Source organism: Paramisgurnus dabryanus, chromosome 3 (assembly GCF_030506205.2).
Source record: "Paramisgurnus dabryanus chromosome 3, PD_genome_1.1, whole genome shotgun sequence".
In the NCBI taxonomy this organism is placed as follows: domain Eukaryota; kingdom Metazoa; phylum Chordata; class Actinopteri; order Cypriniformes; family Cobitidae; genus Paramisgurnus; species Paramisgurnus dabryanus.
The window spans coordinates 45,352,171-45,366,103 of record NC_133339.1 but is presented as its reverse complement, the minus strand read 5'-3'; the positions used below and the strand labels follow the sequence as shown (position 1 = coordinate 45,366,103).

General features: G+C 37.6%; 2 long non-coding RNA genes across 2 annotated transcripts; both read right to left on the bottom strand.

Moving 5' to 3' along the window:
- Positions 1-623: 623 nt before the first annotated feature.
- Positions 624-4,219, bottom strand: LOC135744910 (uncharacterized). Its single transcript, XR_010530879.1, has 2 exons — positions 2,164-4,219; positions 624-2,031 (listed from the first exon to the last, which is right to left on the bottom strand). It is a non-coding gene; the product is annotated as an uncharacterized lncRNA (long non-coding RNA).
- A 142-nt stretch (positions 4,220-4,361) lies between these two features.
- On the bottom strand, positions 4,362-13,900 carry LOC135744960 (uncharacterized). The gene is made up of 5 exons (XR_010530897.2): positions 13,342-13,900; positions 12,486-12,543; positions 12,351-12,386; positions 10,757-10,801; positions 4,362-5,014 (listed from the first exon to the last, which is right to left on the bottom strand). It is a non-coding gene; the product is annotated as an uncharacterized lncRNA (long non-coding RNA).
- Between the last annotated feature and the right edge of the window lie 33 nt (positions 13,901-13,933).

Here is a 13,933-nt window from a genome sequence, read left to right as displayed (position 1 = left end):
AAAATTAAATATATGCTGCACACCATAATGATAAAAGCGGTTTTTAAAAAATGGCAAGCATTGATTTTATTGGAACCATTGGGAAAGTGAAAGTGCAGCTATAAAAGTGTTATCACAGAATTTTTGAAAGTTTGTGAGATTCTTGCTATCTAGACACTTAAAAACTTTTGTTGAGACAAAATTGTTGAGGTAAATGAGTTATTTTTTAGACTGTGTTCGATTAGACATCTAATTCCACAGTTGTCTCTTGTTGTTACTTGAATTGCTTGAGTCCATATGAATAAGTTTCCGCTATAGTCTACTTTTAGCTTTTTAATTCAATTGGCAGTGCAAAACCAGAAGTGCAATAAACCCACAACAACTTTTCTGAGTGTTTTCTCATAAAAATAGCCCAGACTATTGTATAATTCATTTAATTTCTCCCCTTCTCTGTGTTTTTTTTTTGTGGTCTTGTTCTATGTTTGTGTACGTTAAGTTTAGTTTTCAGTGCCTGCAGGTGCTCCACCTGTGGCGGGGGCTGACTGGAGTTGAGACGATTCTAAGGCCCCACGCACTTTTGAGGCCCCCAGAGATAATATTTTTTTAGTAAAAGTAATTTTAGTTCTACCAGAAAGACTCGAAGATAGGTTAAGACTTGACATATGAGTTTATTTAACAGTAGTTAGCAACCAAGGTTAGAATGTAACACAGTATAGTTCTTTGGCGTAGGCCCCGACCATAGTTCAAATCCGGGGGTCACGGATTCTTGCGGTTCCTGTCTGAAGATGAAGACGGGCCAGAATCTAATCCCCCTTGAGTATGGACGGAACCGACCTGGTGATGGTGGTAGGGAGGGTGGGTTGTTAATGCTGGCATCAGTATCTGCGAACGCAAAGACAGGTGAGTACGAGGCTTATATACTCTCAGTATCAGGGGTGATTGATTGCGCCTTGTGACATGAATGACGTAACATTCGAGTTTCCTGGTAGAACTTACGCTACGCTACGCTAAAGCTACCATTTCTACCAGAAAGACTCGAAGATAGGTTAAGACTTGACATATGAGTTTATTTAACAGTAGTTAGCAACCAAGGTTAGAATGTAACACAGTATAGTTCTTTGGCGTAGGCCCCGACCATAGTTCAAATCCGGGGGTCACGGATTCTTGCGGTTCCTGTCTGAAGATGAAGACGGGCCAGAATCTAATCCCCAAAAATTGATCGCAATGATCGGTACCCACCAGTGTTTCTTTGAGGTTCCTGAAACAGATAAGAGAAATTGTTATCTACTGACATTGAAGGATGCCATAAGAGGCCATGGGATTACCGCTTAGGCCATAGAAGGCAGCGATATGCCCCAGAGAGATAGGCTGGAGAGATAGGCCGCATGGGCCGTAGAAGGCAACGATATGCCTAGTGGGAAAAAGCCACATAGGCTTTAGAAGGCAACGATATGCCAGACAGAGATAGGCCGCACAGGCCACAGAAGGCAACGATATGCCTAATGGGAAAATGCCGCGTAGGCTTTAGAAGGCAACGATATGCCAGACAGAGATAGGCCGCGTAGGCCATAGAAAGCAACGATATGCCTAGTGAGAAAAGGCCACGTAGGCCTTTGGAAGGCAACGATATGCCAGAGAAATAGGCCGCGTAGGCCATAGAAGGCAACGATATGCCAGATAGAGATATATGCCAGATAGAGATAGGCCGCGTAGGCCATAGAAGGCAACGATATGCCAGATAGAGATAGGCCGCGTAGGCCATAGAAGGCAACGATATGCCGAGTGAGAAAGGCCGCATGGCCATAGAAGGCAACGATATGCCGTGTTGAGAGAGGCTGTGTAGGCCATGAAGGGCAAAGATATGCCAGGGTTAGATAGGCCGCATAGGCCGTGGAAGGCAACGATATGCCCAGTAGGAAAAGCCAACAGGTTAGCTTGCAATAAGATTCACCACCACCAGTATTGACAAAAGGTACATACCATAAACGTGTCCGTAAATGTCAATCATAATATCAGCAGTAGAGGATATCCGTAGAAGGATGCCACGTTAGGCTTGATAGCAGAGAGGCCGCGAAGGCCACAGAATGCAACGTTATGCCAGAGTGAGGAATGATATAAATGGCAAGGGCCATGATTTAGCATGGTTAAATACACCACCACCACCAGTAGTTTGCTTAAACATACCTTGATTATTGCTTGCCATTATTGAATTGAATGTCATAGTGTTTTCCTGCATACGGTGAAATTAGGAGCGCGGCTCCTGATGAAGAGAGACAATTTATGTATGCATGCTTTTATATTGTCATTATAAAAGTAGGGAGAAGATTAGAGGTTACAAACGATCTGACTGATGCTAAAGATTGCACGGTGTCACTGTTGTGTCTTGCGTTTCCCCTGTCTTGTACTCTTTATTTGAAGTTCTTTAATGTCATCCATGTCTGTAGTTCGTTGGTCCTTGTTCTAGATTGTTTCCCAGGTGTGTCTTGATATCTTGTTTACCCACATGAATACAGTCCTTGTGTTTCAGTTGTCCTTTCTTGAGTATAGTTTGCTGTCATCACTTTTTGGTCCTGTATTCTGGTCTTCATTCTGGTTCTGCTTTGTGGACTTTTGGGTTTTTAAGAAATAAACCATTGCATTTGGATCCGTTGCCTTGTCTTGCTTGCTTCGCCATGACACACAGATGATTATATAAAATTCTCCGTTTACGATATAAATTAAGAACCCCCAAAAACTGAGGAGCGGTATCAGTAGGGTTGTGCAGTTGATAGATGGACGTGCTCCGAAAGTAATAGCCATCTAGATGAAAGTTTACAGCTTAAACTTTGACTAACCATAATAGCATGATTAAACGTGACAGTTTTGTGCTAACAGTCTTACATGATATGCACTTAAGAAGTTCTGAATTATTTGTTTAATGAAGATCCTACGCCACGCTGGCAATCCAGAAACGATCGAAGACCGCACCATACACGACTGCGGACGTGAAACGTGACGACCTGCGTGCACGCGGCAAGTGTGCACGGCCCAGTGCTAACGAAAGCCAATTCTTGTACATGTAGCAATTATGCATGTTCAAATCCTTGCAGCCGTATGCGATTAGAGTTCCTGGAAGTCGATAAAGAGCCCTGATGGTAATGCAGGCACTGAAATAAAGCACTTATAGAACTGCATATCCATAGTCTGTGTAAAAACATGTATATAGTTTAAAAATAGCTTGCTTCATGTAAGCAGCCGCGCTGTTATGATGTTCTAAATCCTAGCAGCCGGTGTAATGTGGTTGTATGTAAAGTTGATGCAGGTTTCGCTATTTTCTTGAGGATGCAGAGTAAGAAGATTGTACGCTTCTAATTCCAGACAAAGTTCCTTGTAAAGTTATCATTTAGAATTATAACTGCATAATTTTTGGCTTTCCCAGAAGAAAGATTTCCATCGTAAAACAATCATCACGATTTCTATGATCGTGGCTCTTCGTCGGTGGTACAGTGTCGTATGGTGGGAGAAGTTCAAAGACGGACGTTTTCCTGGTCTTGCGTCCAAGATAGCCTACAATAGTTTTCTGACAGTGTCAGAAATTCAGCATGATCACCGCACAATGCGTTTGCTGCTACAATCTTGTCAGAGTGCAAAAATCCTGTGGTATATGTCAGATTTTAAAAGAAACATTGAATTAAATTAGAAACAAGTTATTTCAAATGCATTCCAATTCTCCAGTCATGTTGGAATTCATTAAAACAGCATATGACGATTAGAATTAAATAGTTGAAACACATAAGATAATCGAACACCATATTTGAACATAACACCACTCAAATAAATATTTAGACATAATTTCCATTGGGATCCATGTTAAAATGAGAAGGAATTGTGTTTGTATTCTGAATAGCTGGTGGCACCACCATTTCGGGAGAAACATACGTTGCCTACGTTCAACAGCACTTTAAATAGGAATTACGTGCTGTGATTTAAAGCTAGCAGTCACATTACATCTTCAAACCAGTATCCAGGCCGCTGTAGCCTACACATGCGCATATTCTGTGTGCCTGCGTCACAAACAAAGCACGATGCGCTTAATGGCTTAAACTGATGCAACCTGTTGTATTCTTGAAGAGGCAAGGCGCACGTTTTTCAACTTTAAGTGAGGTCTACTGCATAACAAACAAACTCAACATGAGGGTTAACAGGCTCAACTTTTGTTGAGACATCCGCAGAATGCACACCGACCAAAACAACGGCAAGCCCTCAGAAACAACACGTTTTAATTGTATTAAATACACCACACAACCTCAGCTCCGTCTCCATATTGCGCTGTAAGACGTGGTCATTGCCATCTTTCGGTTGTAAAAGCATGTAATATGCACTGTCAGCCAATCCAGCCCACTGAGCAAAAGTATGTCCAAAAGACGTCTTTTCAACATCTTTGTCGGACGTTGAAAAGACGTCCCCATCAGGGTGCAGAATGAAAGGTTTTCCGACGTCTTTTTCTGACGTCTTTTGGACGTCCAATAAAGACGTTGAAAAGACGTCCCCATCAGGGTGCAGAATGAAAGGTTTTCCGACGTCTTTTTCTGACGTCTTTTGGACGTCCAATAATGACATCCATAGGACGTCTTTTTAAGGTCCAAATTTAGTTGAAATGTGGTCATTGTGGACATATTTTCAACGTCTTATAACGTCAACTGCAGACTCATTTTAGACATCATTTAGCTAAATAAAGACTCACACTTTGCACTCCATTAAACGTATTTATTCAAAACTTATTTTGTATAAATGTGGTTGTGTGTTTGTGTGTGTACAAATGCATAAAAGCTAAATACAACAAATAAAAACAATACAATTATAACATTTAAAAACAACATAAATAAACAATATATATACTTTAAAAAAATTTTTAAAAAGTGCATCTATTCAAAAAGTAATGTTAAAAAAAATGTTTATTGTGTACCCCTCCCTTTCTTGATGGTGCACGTTTAAGATGGTCTTAAGCATGTTTTCTTATCAGCTGCTCCGTTGCATCTTTACTCCATTACTCCACCTGTAAAAATGGAAAGACAAAAAATATAAATATGCAAAAGCAGCCTGTAGTCATACACCAAGTACACATACATGTTATAAGAAAACAGCAAGGTTTAAATCCTTTGTACACCCTTACTTCATAGCTTTTGCAGCACTGTACCAACTGTCCTCTAGGTGTAAATTTTCACCTCATGATTTATCATGTGTTAACAATTTCCCTGTATTTTTACAGTACTGGCAGCACGTCTATTTCTTGTTTATTTTTAGTGTATTTTACTGTAATACCTATATTGACAGATACATTTTTTTACTTATTACAGTAATTACAAATAATATTACATACTATATAGCTAATTTAGATATAAATCTATAGTTATTAATATTGTAAAACGCTATTCTTGACATGACATTATGAATTAAAAGGCAATTCAAGCCATGTTTGTATTAAAAATATTTTTTTTGAATCATTTCATTGAAACAAAAAATATTTAAAACATTTTAAACATTAAGTAAAGAGCCAGTAAGATGACAATTTTAAGCGTCCTATCACTGTTTATTAGTCCCGGACAACAGGTTTAAACGCATGCAAGGTCAAAACACACTGTAATTTTCTCAAAATATACATTTAAAATTAACCCATTTCTCAGAGATCCCCCAACTATTCGTGTGAAGCCATTCAACGACTTAGTCTGCTTACACCCCTCCTTTCAGTAGCCTACACTGCTTTGATTGGACAACTGACAGAGTCTCCGCGCAGACCACAGATCAGTGGCACAGACCAACAATAGTGCAACATGTATTGACCTAGTGCTAACATGATTTACTGAGAAGACATTATCGACATTAGGGATGCAGCGATTATAGATTTTGATGGTGCGGTTATAGTCTGATAAATAATCACGGTTTTACGGTTATTAAGAATTCATTTCTTTTACAACATTAATGTATAAAATCACATGAATACATTTTTTAACAATTGCTAAATTCTTCTGTATTTTCAGTTTGTGTATTTTTCTACAATTCTTGGACAAATGATAATAATAATAACTTAGCTGGCTTTGACTTAAACATTATAGGTGTCTTTTGAAACCTATAGGCTATTCATTTTAATGATCTTTTGAATAAATGTAATTTTACATTTGGACTGAAAAATGTATATTATTTTGGTTTGTTTGAAGTAAAACGAATTCATTAAGTCGTTCTCAAAACGAATAATAACACAGGGTCATCCTGGACCAGGTACTGCGAGTCATTTTGACAGGTGTAGCTTTATATTACACAAAAATAAAATATAAATATTAGGGGTGGCAAGATTAACATGTTAACTCAAGCTATTCATTAATTAATCATAAACGTGTTAAAAGAATTCAACCTAAGGAAATGCAGTCAGACCACCAGGAGCCCCGCCCAGGTTTGATCCACGAGCAGGAGGTTTTTAATGCTGTACAGACATGGAGTGTGGCTCTTTCACGTACTCATGTAGGTGCGCGCACACACACGCACGCACGCACGCACGCACACACACACACACACACAAACCAGATGCACGAACAACCAAGAGACACGTCACGCGGCCACATATTCTTTTGAACGCGGAGCTTTGTCATACAGTGCATCATGATGCATGTGCCTCTTGGTGGTTCGTGGATCTGGTTTGTCTGTGCGTGCCTGAAACAAAAACACGCAGTGTAGTGAAAACTTTACGGTTACTTAACCCTGACATTTTAAAGTGCGGTTAATAGTGAAACCGGTTAATCGCTGCATCCCTAATCGACATTAATACACATCATTCATCATTAATCCAAGCAATAAAAACGACAACAAAAACTAACATTTTACACCCATTTAAGCATTTATGTTAGCTAACCGGGTCATATCAAAACCTAAGTGAGCATGCGCTAGCCGCTTGCTAACGTGACTCTCTGACAGTATATATGGGCAGTTTCCCGGACCAGGGTTGGCTTAATCCAGGACTAGGCCTTAGTTTAATTTGGAAATATAACTAGTTTTAACAAACATGCCTTAATAAAAACATTACCTGTGTGCATTTTGAGGTAAAACAAAGGGCACTGATGTATTTTAAGATACGTCAGTGCAAGATGTTTTCAGTTTGGAGAGCTCTTAAAAGTGTTTAAGTCTAGGACTAGTCTAATCCCTGTCCGGAAAACTGCCCCATAGAGTTTAAACAACTACATCATTCATCATTAATCCAAGCAGTAAAAACGACGATAGAAACTAACAATTTTACACTCATTTAAGCATTTATGTAAACTAACCGTGTCATAGGAAAACAATAAGTGAGCATGCGTTAACTGCTTGCTAACGTGACTCTCTGACAGTATATTAAGAGTTTAAACAACTCCATCATTCATCATTAATCCAAGCAGTAAAAACGACGATAGAAACTAACAATTTTACACTCATTTAAGCATTTATGTAAACTAACCGGGTCATAGCAAAACAATAAGTGAGCATGCGTTAACTGCTTGCTAACGTGACTCTCCGAGTTTAAACAACGAAGCAATAAAAACGATGATAGACATTTTACACTCATTTAAGCAAGTATGTAGCTATACTCATACTTACAGGTTGTGGTTAGGAGACGCATGTTGTTTCAAATAAAGTGGGTACTGAACAATCTTTCATTGCCAAACGTCTGAGTTAATAAATCCCTCTGTGAAAAATTAATTTTAACTAGAGGTCAACCGATATGTGTTTTTCAGAGCCAATGCCGATACCGATTATTACTGATCAAGTAGACCGACAACTGATATTCTGAACTGATATGGCTGGTGTAAAAATGAAAATTAATGTCAAAATTAAGACTCAGGGTCTGACAAAAACTCTCAATGCTTTGAAACATTTTTAATTCTTCTGACTCTAAGAAATGTTAATTATAACAATCATAGTAATAATAACAACATTTGAGCGTTTAAACGTTCATTTTCCTCACAGCTGCTCTTGTCTGCGTTCAGCCGCCGCACGCACACACAGCAGCCTGTCATCAGTGCAAGTGAACAGAGCGATCTCTCTCACGTCTTAAAGCTACAGTATCATAATTAATCTCTCAATACAATCACTCTCTGCTCTTGACTAAGGAACTGTTATACTTCATACGAATGTGTGTATATTTAATACATACAGTAAAGACTGTGAAGTGTTTTATTTTCAGTACTCTTAGGAGACAAACGTTTTTAAAGAGATATTAAATAACTCTTTGGAGAAGAGTGCTAATTTATTTGATTCTCTATTAAAACAATAATATACCCAATTACTGTAAGTAATATAACAAAGGCAACATCTGTGGTATTACGTTATCTAGAAAAAAATGTAACAGTTACAGTCATCAAATAGCTTGCATATCAGCTAAAAAAATTGGAATTGGTATCGGCCGATCGCGAAGATAAAAGATCGGTAATTTGTATTGGTTGCAAAAATCCTGATCGGAGCATCCCTAATCATATGGATATAATGATTAACTAAACAATTTGTATTATGTAATAGGTGTAATTAATTTAATTGCCTTCATAGCTTCATTCTGTATGTTTTTAAAAAGACTACAAATGTTTTCATAAAACTATAACATTAATACCATATCATAGGCACAATTAGTTGGTTCAACAGCCTATTCCTTAAGTATATACAGTTGCAATCAGAAATATTCAACCCCCAAAGAGTTTTAAGGATTTATAAATAAAAATCTTTTCAAAGTGCGGGATTCTGCTTTGGATGAGTTTTTATGAGTTAAGTGAGGCATAAAATCAAAACAGAAAATGTTTGATGTAGTATTTGTGTGTAATAGTATATTTTGTTAAGATAGCCATGTCACAATTATTCAACCCCTATATAATATTGTTATTTTTAAAGCTTTCTGACAGTTTTTATGGCCTGAAGTGCAGCTGAAACCTCATTAAGCCTTTAGGAACTCTATAACGATCCATTTTGCTTCAGCTGTGATGCATATATAAACTCCAACCATCAAGGTCTTCAAGGTGAGTTGCAATCATGGGAAAGACAAAGGAGCTTCCACAAAAGCTAAGAGAGGAGATTATTTCATCACATCTGAAGGGCCTTGGGTATAAGAAGATTTCCAAAATATTTAACATTCCAAGAGATTTTTATTATTTTTTTATCAACATCACTATAATGTTTTTTGAGGTGAGGGGGTTGAATATTTCTGATTGCAACTGTATGTCCTCAAAACAGGCATTTAAGCATACCCGTGTGTATATGAACATTTCTGTGTAATAAATAAGTCGCAAAAAATAACTTGATCTGTTACTTGTTGCAAGCAGGCGGCTGTGTGCGCGTGCATAAGAGCACACTGAGTGAAGACCAAAGTGGTCAAGTTCTTTATGCTTTAAAGTGGCTTGTATTTTTAAAATGACATGACTTACATTGACGTGCAAATGCCAGCTCGGTCAACTGCCTGAAACGCGTGCTAAACTCTTGTATTGCAGTGTCAACTCACAGAGCGAAATCATTGCAAAGCAGCTCGAGTTAGCAAGCGCTTTCTGCGGTGTCTTCAGCCTCCTGCGCTGATTGGCCGGACTCATGACTCCCAACAAATCAGATGGGCAAGGGGCAGGCATTGCTGTAGGCAACTGAATAGAGTGCCCTGTTCCGTGTTCCGACGGCTCTCACTAAATCCATGGCTGCGTCAGAGCCGAAATAGTGCATTTAAAATCAAATTACATTATCGGCAAATAGGCTTTTAAAATGTCCGATGTTGATAGTCGGCAAAATGCTTAATATCGACGTCTATAATCGGCCAGATTGATAATCGATCGACCCCTAATTTTAACCACAGATTCTTCACACCCAAACATTTAGTATACCCTCCTTGAAAATGTCTCCTTTGGTAGTGAAAACAGCACAAACTGAAAACACAGCATGATGTTTACACTAACTAGCTTTGGGCAGGTCATAGTTTTCGTTTCTCCCGCAGGCAAGGCTGTAGGCGGAGATTAGTATCCCGTGTGACGTGGAAGTGTTCCTGTGACGTGGAAAATGTCAGGCAGGAGAATCAGTCCATATAACGACTCGTTTCAGTGAGTAAGAGTCGACCTACTTTAGAAGCCAATAACTTGTATTAAAGTTTTTGGTTCAACTACTTTGCACATTGTTTACATTGATGGGCAGCTACATGACACACTGCAATACAGGTCAGTTTCGATTTTGGATCTGTGTGGCTCTTCAATAATAACTGAATGATGACTATGTATATCAGGGTTCCCCAAATCTTATCCTGGAGTTAAGGAACACTACAGAGTTTACGTCCAACCCTAATCAAACTTACCCACCTGTGATTTTCTAGTGATCATGAAGACCTTGATTAGCTTGCTCAGGCGTGTTTGATCAGCGTTGGAGCTAAACTCTGCAGTCCTCCGGCCCTCCAGGGTAAGATTTGGGGAACCCTGATGTATATATAACATCTGTAAAAAAAACTCTACTTGTGTGTTTGTGTGTGCTTAAGAAAGTATGTATGTTTGTTCTCTAGAACCGGGGATTTGTACATGTATATTATTTTCACATTAATATTGGATGCATTTCTTTTTTCTACAAATTAAACTATTAAAAAATTGTAACTTGTCTTATTCACATTGGAGGGTCATTTAGACCCAGAGGATCAAAAACAGTAAATCTTTTAAACACCTTCAGAAAAACCAAATCAAGCCCAGATTTTTGTATTCAAATTTAGACTATTTAGGAAGTCAGGGTTGAGACGAATGGCACTGAAAACAAAAAAAAAATGACTAACCTTAAAACCAGGAATTACTGGAGGCAGTGGAGGACGAGGTAAAATCTAATATATTAAAGAAAGAACATTAATATGTTATTTGCAATTGTTGACACACAATATTACAGTACAGTCATTACCAAGTGTTGAGAATTATGTTATTATTAAAGTCAAACTCCAAGAATGTCACAGGCAGTTATATAATATCTTAGGATGCCAATAATCAAGACAAGCAAATTAAAAGTTATTACATGCGTGTGTATAGATATGCAGTCTTAAACATGGGACATTATGGGGTGGTTTCCCAGACAGGGATTAGCTTAAGCTAAGACTAGGCCTTAGTTTAATTAGGAAATATAACTAGTTTCAACAAACATTCCTTACTAAAAACATTACGCCGTGGTTTCCCGGACAGGGATTAGATTAGTCCTCCTAGACTAAAATAAATATAAGAGCTGTCCAAACTGAAAACAACTTGCACTGATATATCTTAAAATACATTAGTGTCCTTTGTTTAGCCTCAAAATGGACACCAGTAATGTTTTTAGTAAGGCATGTTTGTTGAAAACTAGTTATAATGCCTAATTATACTAAGGCCTAATCCCGGCATAAAATAATACCCGTTCGGGAAACCACCCCTACTTGTGTGCATTTTGAACCAAAACAAAGAGCACTGATGTGTTTTAAGATGTCACTGCAAGTTGTTTTCAGTTTGGACAGCTCTGTCTAATCCCTGTTCGGGAAACCGCCCCATAAATAACAAAGAATCAACCAATCAAAATGATTCGTAGGCTACATAGTTCTGAAAGGTTTAGATGTTCATAGTGCTTTTCAGCATCCTTGCATGTTAACATACAGCCAATTATTGTTGTGCATTTAACGTTAAAAGTTAGCCTATACGATCTCTAGCTCTTACTCACACACCTGTTTATAAGGAGTATAATACAGGTATATTATTATTAATAATATAAATAGATAAAATCAGACATTGTTGAATTTATTAAAAACGAATTAAATATTTGTATTATCCCAAAACTATCTAAATATACACTGTAAATGTGCATTTTGCATGTGGTGAGGGGCATAGCTGTATATGTAAACGAGTTATGTTGTCATTTTACTATTGTGATTCTGTAGCTGCTGGGGTTTAATTGCTAGCTATAGTAGGCTATAGTGCAATAACTGTGGTAGTTAAAGAACTAAATGCTGATCAAATTGAATCAAAATGTTGATTAAATGTTTTGGGCATTTTTTGTGCCTTTGGGAAGGTTTTGGACAGCTTTTGGGGTAGAAACCATCAATTCTATCTGGCAACACTGCATTTGAGCTTAGCTGGTGACTGATATATTCCTGTGGGTAGAGGTTAGGAAAAAACACCTCTAATATTGACATCATTCAACCAGGAAGTAGAGGACTGTAGTACAAACCGGCAGGTCACTGAAGGCTTTGAAAGGTGAATTGTATTAGAGAAAATATACCTTTATCATTTTGCAGGTATTATTTATGCTCTAACAGCAACATTAAATGCTAACTAAAGTTTGGAATATTGGATCCGGAAAACGGGACCTTTACATGAAATTGAACAAAATGGTTAATTAAAAAGATCTTAAATTACCTTAGGAAAACTGGCACTACTGAAGGAAAACCGGCACTATTGAAACATAATTGAAAAAGAGCAAGATATTACAAACGTCAGCATATATTAAAATGTATTTTGTTTTCTTTGAGGTTAATCAAAACAAATACTTACTGTACAAAGATGCTTGGTCAAATGGCTCTGAAAAGAGCCTTTGGGGTGTATGTAGGTCCTGTTTACAAAAACAGAAAGGAGAAAAAGAAGTCAAATATATTGCAAATGCCTTTGTAAATTAATATGCATTCAGTATTCATTCATCTTTATTGACTAAACAGTATGTTAAGAACATGACAGAAAAGACAATTATTCTATTTTGTTTAAATTCCAAAGGTTAATAAAGGCTCTTAATTTTATGAATAGATTGCAAGGCAAAGGGGGTCATTATCAAGTTATCATCATGTTAGTTTCCTTACTTAATCACTTCTTTGTCTGGCTGTCTACTACAGTGCCTGTGCGCTTGTATTGAACGGAGCTCTTTGATTGACAGGTGAACTTTTACCATAGAAGCCCACTTTCAAGCATGTCACTTAGACAAAATCATTAAAAATGCATTCAAATGGTTAATATTATAAAAGGACGGATGTCATTTTTTGTGTGGGAAGAAAAAGTCAATTGTACGACCGTGTATTTAGTTTCACATGGCTGTTATTAGGAACGAGTCCCCCTCGGACTGAAAGAGATAATAAGAGTTCCCCAAGACGGTCTAAAATAACTCACTGAAAAATATTTAATACGCGAACATATTAACAGTCAGTTAATAACACCTTACCAAGGCATCAGTTCGTTAATAACAACTAACAAAGTCTGAAAATAGCCTACGGAATGTCCGCGGTGTCAAATTCTGTCATCCGTTTATCGAAAACAATTCTCGAAAAACTCGACGTTTTCTAACAAAAATATTTTTGGCAATAAAATAAGTACACAAAACAAAATAAACACACACTGTTTGGAATGGATAAACATAACTTACCTGTTCTCCTGTTCACAGCAGGTTGAATCCGTTGAGTACGTTTACGGCTGGGGCTCGCTTAATTATACGTCTGTTGATCACGTGCAAAAAAAGATCACGCGCCACCTCGCCACCTAAGCTTTTACACACCCTTGTGGTTAAACTTAAAATTGCAATGTTGATTATTTTTGTAAATCACACTTGAATTTGGTTTAATTTGCAAATTACACAAAAGAAATGCAGTAGATTTTGGCACGCGTTGTGAACATTCATTCTTAAAAATATAACATATTTTATCACCTTAAAGAATTTTCACAAAAAAAAAAACGTCATGTTACATTGTTTTGAATCAGAACTCATTTGTCGTTTTTATTGCATAAGTTTTTATATTTTTTTTCTGAACCTGTTTTGAACGTCTAAATGACGTCCAAGAACGGACCCTCAAATATTGAACTGCATATCAACGTCCAAAAGACGTCGTAGTCAGACGTCCAAATACTGTACTGGATCTGCACGTCGTTTAGACGTGCAGATTAGGTGCAGATTAGGTTCTGGACCGACCGACCCGATATGGACATAATCGGAACGTCCTTTGGACGTCTCATGTTTGTTG